This window comes from Tupaia chinensis, unplaced genomic scaffold (genome assembly GCF_000334495.1).
Source record: "Tupaia chinensis unplaced genomic scaffold, TupChi_1.0 Scaffold000212_1, whole genome shotgun sequence".
Classification (NCBI taxonomy): Eukaryota; Metazoa; Chordata; class Mammalia; order Scandentia; family Tupaiidae; genus Tupaia; species Tupaia belangeri.
This window is the reverse complement of record NW_006159687.1, coordinates 2765672-2771468: the sequence shown is the minus strand read 5'-3', so window position 1 is coordinate 2771468 and position 5797 is coordinate 2765672. Positions and strand designations below refer to the sequence as shown.

The following is a 5797-nucleotide window of genomic DNA, read 5'->3' as shown; positions in this document are numbered from 1 at the left end:
AAAATCTTCATTTCTCTTTTTTCCCTGAAATCACTAGTTCTCAGGAGCCATGGAGGAGTCTTCTTCTGAAGGCCTGCCCCTCACCTCTCCACTCGAGTCTGTGGGCTAGAGGCTGGATTATCAGTAAAAAATCTCCATTTCTCTTTTTCCCTGCAATTACCTGAAATTACTAGTTCTCAGAAGCCATCCCCAATCCTCATTCTTAACCTCTATAAAATGCACATGCCACAATCTAGCTTACAGTTTATGAAGATTAAAATTATTGTATGTAGGTAATACTAAATGCGTGATGGCTTGTCTGGTCATAAAGCTAGTTCTGCTTTCCTCCTGGCATTATTTTGATTCCTTGGTTAAGATTACCCTGAGGGATCATCATAGCCAGGTCTTACCAACATAGACAAGGAGAGAACTTTTCAGTTCAACTCATCCCAGGTAGTGTAGCCTCAAGGAAGGGAGCTGGTGGTGGAATAAAAAATAGGAATTTTTGGTAGTTAGCAGTTACAGGTTTCTTGACAACTTTTGTTTTTTTTAAGAATTATTTAATTTGATTTATTATTGTTACTATTGTTTTTTAATTTGACCAGAGAGAGAGACAGAAAGAGAGAAGGAATGTGAGAAAGCAAGCCACCAGGTCTGGGACTCAAACCACAGTTAGCCATGTAGGCGTCCAGTGCCTTAACCACCATGCCACCTGTGGGCCCCTTATGACGCTGTCCAAAGAAATTTCCTAATTCAGGTGCAAATTGGCATACTCTTGAATGGTACCTTGAAAACAGTTGAATATGCTATCCTGGAAACAAAATGAACTATTCAAAATAGTTATGGTTCAGGGCCAGCAGGTGGCGTAATGGCTATGTCGCTGGACTCCCACGTAGTCGACCGCAGTTTGAGTTCTAGACCTGGTGGTTTAAGCCTCACACCGGGTGCATGTGGGTGCGTGTCCAAGATTCCGAGAGGAGAATAGAGGAGAAGGGATTGCAGCATGGGGATGCCCCCTGGGAGGCGATTTCTCGCTTTCTGTCGCTCTGGTGAGCACACACAACCTATAGAAAAAAATCTCTCTTTCTAAAAAAAAAAAAGCTTTAATGCTGCTTGTGTCTGCCCTAAATGAAGCCCACAGTTTATGGAACCCAAGTACAGCAATGCTCGCTGCTTTACAGGTCATGGCAGCATTCTTCTCTGGCCATGTGACTGTCACCTGACCTCATCTCGGTCACCGACTCACACTTGGGCTCCGGGGCCTGTTTGTAGCACAACGTTAAACTTTGCTTAGATAAGAACTCTTGGCTAAACTCACTGACTGAAGGGCTCCCTTCAGAATTACAGGGTGTACCACGGCGTTCCCTTTTTGACCTTCTCTTTGCATTTTCCTCCATATCTCGGTAGGCGTAGAAACGACTTAGACAGGTGAGGTTGGACCGGCTCTACTCTGCTACTGCGTAAGGCCACAGTCAGTCATGTCCACCTCATGGAAGGGCATTTCACGCAAGGCCAAGAGTCGAGTCCTGAACAGGAACTATTTCCATTCTGGAAGAAGTATTAGAGAAAAGGAGCTTCCTTTTCTCTCTGCACGCCTGACTCTCCTGCACCCCATACTTTCCCCCCTGCGGGTCCCAGTGCCCACCCCTACTCGGTCCCTTCCTCCCATTTGGACTCACTTGTCCTTACCTGTGCCATCGACCTGGCCGTCCTGTGTCTCTTCGAGGCGTGCCGTGGCTGTGAGCTTTGGAATTACACTGCTCTCTCCCGAGTAGAACACTGGATTCTAAACTTCTGCTGTGTACAATAATGACCGAACCTCCTCGGAGTTGTTCTGAGGATAAAATGAAAAGGAAAGCTGTATTTGGGCCAGCAGGTGGCGTGGTGATCGAAGGTGCCAGATTCCCACATGGCGACTGCGGTTCAAGTCCCAGACCTGGTGGCTTGCTTTCTAGCTTTCCCTTTCTCTGTCTCCCGCTGGCCCCCAGGATCTGCATTTTTAACGCTGTCCCTGATGTTTTATGTAGCTGTTACAGTTTGAGAAGCGTCACTCTAAAGCAAAGACGTTTTTATCTTTTTTCCTAAGGAGGAAAGGTAACAGAAGATACTGCTGGCATGCCTGCCCTGCTGGGTGTTATACCCTGACCCGTTTCCTCCCTCCGCACCGTGGACTGGGCCCTGTTATTGCCGTTTATCCTGGAGAAATGGAGGCTAAGGGACGGTGTGCCGGTACCCAAGGAAAGTGGCCGTGAGACTGAAACTCTGGGCTTTTTGCCCTGAACACTGCATTACCCCCAAATCAGCCAGGCCTACTGGCTTCTTTTGCTGAAGAAGGCAGAAGTGAGGAAGAAAGAAAGGAAACAAACAAAAATAAATAAAGCCAAACACTCCCCCAAAGGAGGAGCTACGAAAACTTTGAAGGTAAGCTAGGCTTCAGTGAGATCAAGGGGGAACCACTTCGTGGATGAAGGACTCCAGCGCCTCAATTCTTTTTCAGCTGCATTGTCTTTTGTCTGATATGGCCTGTGCTTTAGCACCTGACCCAGGGGGGAAAGAGCCCACACGTGTGACTATGTACTAGCTGACTGGGAGTCCCCCCCGGCACGGGCCCGAGTTCTTTCAGGTACTTTTCCTCTCCATGGGATTGTGGGATCATTAAGGGAAGACGGCCCTGCCCTCACTCCTGTCTCTCTCCCTCTAACCTCTTTTCATTATTTCTTCCGTCCTGTCATACAATTTATGTCAAGGGAAAAAACTCACTAGTATTTCTATTTCTGGAATGAGAAATGAAATTTAACTTCAGGTTATTTAATCGTTTTAGTTGACTCACAGTGAACGAACTACATTTATGAATGCTTCTTCTGGTTCAGGGAAAGAATCTATGATGATCAATTTTACTTTAGATCTAAAGACAATGTCGCATAGAGTGAGCAGGAGGCATGGTGGTTAACATACTGGACCCCCACCTGGCTGACTGCTGTTTGAGCCCTGGACCTGGCAGCTTGGAAAACACACTGGGAGTCTGTGCATGCATGCCCAAAATCCTGAGAGGAAAATGGAGAGGGAACTGTGGCATGGCCATCACCCATGCGGGTGATTTCTCACTTTTCTTCTCACTGTCTCTGTCTCTCCCCAGCAAGAACATGAGCCCTGTGACAAAAGCCTAAAATAAAAATAAAAAGACAGCATCTCACATTTTGTCTTCTGCGTTCATCTTCGTGACTTAAATTTTTTCCAAGTTAAGAATAAACTCCCTATGGAACCAGGAGTCGGCATAATGGTTACATCACTGGACTCTCACATAGTCCACTATGGTTCAAGTCCTGGACTTGGTGGCTTAAAACTGACGCTGGGCACATGTGCATGTGTGTCCAAGATCCCAAAAGAAGAATAGAGGAGAAGGGATTGCAGCGTGGCCATGCCCCCCCGGGGGGGGATTTCTCGCTTTCTATCTTTCTATCTCTCCAGTGAGCGCATGTGCTCTATAGCAAATATCTCTTTCTTAAAATAAATAAATAAATAAATAAACTCTGTAACTTTTGAAAATAAAAAGGCATGAAAACAGTAAGTTTGGAAATGCCACTAAAATGATAAATTGAAAATAGATGATAAACTTTTAAACATTTAAGGAAATAGGGGCCAGCAGGTGGCATGGTGGCTTAGATGCTGGGCTCCCACATGGTTGACTAGTTCTAGTCCCGGACTGCTGGCTTGAAACTCGTGCTGGCGCATGTGCGTGTGTGCCCCAGGTTCCAAGAACAGTGGAGAAGGGGTTTTGGTGTGGCCAGCCCCTGTGGGGAATGTTTTCCCACTTTCCTTCTCTCTATCTCTGTCTCTCTCTCTCTCTCTGGCTAGTGTACATACCCTATAGCAAAAACCTAAAAAAAAAAGAAAGAAAGAAAGAAAATATTTATTTCCAATATGAATTTTTTTTTGGAGAGGTTTTTGCTATAGAGCGTGTGCGCTCGCCAGACAGAAAGAGAGAGACAGAGAGACAGAAAGCAAGAAATCACCCCCCAGGGGGGATGGTCACGCCGCAATCCCTTCTCCTCCATTCTCCTCTCGGGATCTTGGGCACACATGCACACGCGCCCGGCGTGAGTTTAAGCCACCGGGTCTGGGACGGGAACCGCGGTCGACTACGTGGGAGTCCAGCGACATAGCCATTACGCTAACTGCTGGTCCCATCCAATATGAATTTTAATAATTACACAAATGACTTTGTACGGGGGAAATAAATACGACCTGGGAACTGACCCTCGTAGAATATGCTGTGCCCTCCTCGCTAACGTTATTGAGTAATGCGAGGGGTGCTAGCAGCATGGGCAGTTTTAACCTCGGCACGGGATTTTAGAGGCCAGTACTTCACCTTTACAACTTGTTAAAGAAGCCTCTTGAAGTGATCATGGTTATAGTATGTATATAAATTGTACAGGGGGGTCTTCATACACAGAATATGGAAAAGCAGGTGTGGATTTCAATTTTTTGCATCAAAGGGGACTTGTACTTTAATCCCATTATCCACAAATTTTTTTTTTTTTAAGATTTTTTTGCCACAGGGTGTGTGCACTCACAAAAGAGAGAGAGACAGAGAGAAGGAAAGTGAAGAAGGAAGGCCATGCCACATCCCTCCTCCTCCGTTCTCCTCTCAGGATTTTGGGCCCCCAGGTCCAGGAATCGAACCACAGTCAGCCACGTGGGCATCCAGCATCTTAACCACCATGCCTCTTGCAGGTCCCACAAACTTTTCGAAGTTCTCTCGTTTTCTATATTTGCATTATTAGAGTTAAGAAACTGGATTGAGTTGCCAATTTTCCCATACTTTCTAACTTAATCCACCAGACAACATGCCCGAGTTCGTCAGAAATGGAATACCTGCTCCCCAAAGCCTCTCCTCGTCGCTATTCTCTGAAGCTTGTTACGACATCATTGTGTAAGGGAATGCGCTATTTGATCCCACCCTCTGGACAAGTGTGCCTGTGAAAGTTGGGTGGTATCAATCTACGCCAGACATCTGTCCGTCGTGGGAATGAATTCCAGCTCACACTCAGCTGTGCAGGAAATATCATATTGCTTTATTTTCCCCAAAGCAGCTGCAATCTGACTCCGAGCCCCGGTCTGCAGGGCAAGCAGGGCACTCACGGTCGTGGCCGGCTCCTGCTGTCCTGCTGCGCTGCGATTCTGAAGGAGCACTGGCCGTCCCCATCGGAGAGCCGTGGCCCGCCCTGGAGCCGCTCACAGGCCTGTATCATCCAGGGCCCAAGGGCTCAGCTGCTTCTGGACCATGCTTGGGCAGAGAAGGGTTTTTCTTTTTTAGCTTCCAGAGAGCACTGAGCTGGTGAGTGGAAGGGAAGGGCTGGCTCTGTGGCCTGGTGGGTAAGGGAGCTGGATCCCACGTGACTGACCACCATCCGAATTGACTTAGCACCGTGAAGAACACACTGGTGCGTGTGGGTGCACGTCCACAGTCCTGACAGGGTGGGGAGGAGAGGATGGCGATGACCACGCCCCGTTAGGGGTGCTTTACCCCCTCCCTCTCTTTCTGTCTCCCTCTGGCAAACGCATGCACTCTCTGGCAAAATGTAAAAAGAAAGTAACAAAGAGAAAAAGCATTCCATGCATGCCCATGCGCACAGCATGTCCGGAGTTGGGATTCAAACCTCAGTGGGCATGTGGGGTCAGTTCCCTACGCACCTGCGTAACCACCGTGCACGGGAGTCGGAGCGCGCTTGCTCTCTCTCTCTGTTTCGATAGAGAGCATGTGTGCTGCCCAGAGAGAGACAGAGAGAGCAAGAGAGGATGAAGCACCCCCTCGAGG

General features: G+C 47.7%; 1 long non-coding RNA gene across 3 annotated transcripts in view; it reads left to right on the top strand.

Moving 5' to 3' along the window:
* Positions 1 to 5797, top strand: part of LOC102488067 (uncharacterized) — a 51031-nt gene that overhangs the window by 33813 nt on the left and 11421 nt on the right. The window contains exons 3-4 of one of the 3 annotated variants that reach the window (XR_334390.3): positions 2066 to 2400; positions 4822 to 5748. This is a non-coding gene — a long non-coding RNA (uncharacterized LOC102488067). Of the gene's footprint in view, positions 1 to 2065; positions 3004 to 4821; positions 5749 to 5797 lie in introns of those variants that run through there. The other 2 variants (XR_001370311.2, XR_003549231.1) reach the window with 2 other exon arrangements.